Below are 459 nucleotides of genomic sequence, written 5' to 3'. Positions count from 1 at the left end.
CTTCTATCCACTGAAAACAACCTCTCCTTGTTCTGATAACTCAATAAAATATAAACTACTTTAATCTACAAAGTGTTTTAAAGGTATAGATTGAAAATAATGTATAAATTAAGATGATTTCTTCAGTTTAGTTGAACTTTTCTAAACCTGACAGAGAAACCATCACAGTCTCCTTGTAACAAAGTCACATTTTTCATATTTTTATATCAGTTGATACGTGGTTAAATGAACCTGATCCTTTTAATGATAATGATTCATTTTAAGCATCATTAAAATATATGATTAATGTAGAGTAAACACTAAAGGCAGACAAACAGACACATCATACCAACCACAGTGGACACAAACTGATCCTTAAATCCTCAACTGCACTTCTAATATAAATGTTTCCTTCTCTTCCATTAAGATCATATTTAGTGTAAATCCAAGCAGCATTTCTCCTGATGTTGTGTCCCACGT

This window comes from Seriola lalandi, unplaced genomic scaffold (assembly GCF_002814215.2).
Source record: "Seriola lalandi dorsalis isolate HSWRI2012SDOR001 ecotype SW California unplaced genomic scaffold, Sedor1 jcf7180002054911, whole genome shotgun sequence".
NCBI classification, from domain to species: Eukaryota; Metazoa; Chordata; class Actinopteri; order Carangiformes; family Carangidae; genus Seriola; species Seriola lalandi.
The sequence above is the reverse complement of the archived record's forward strand: the minus strand, read 5'-3'. Positions refer to the sequence as shown.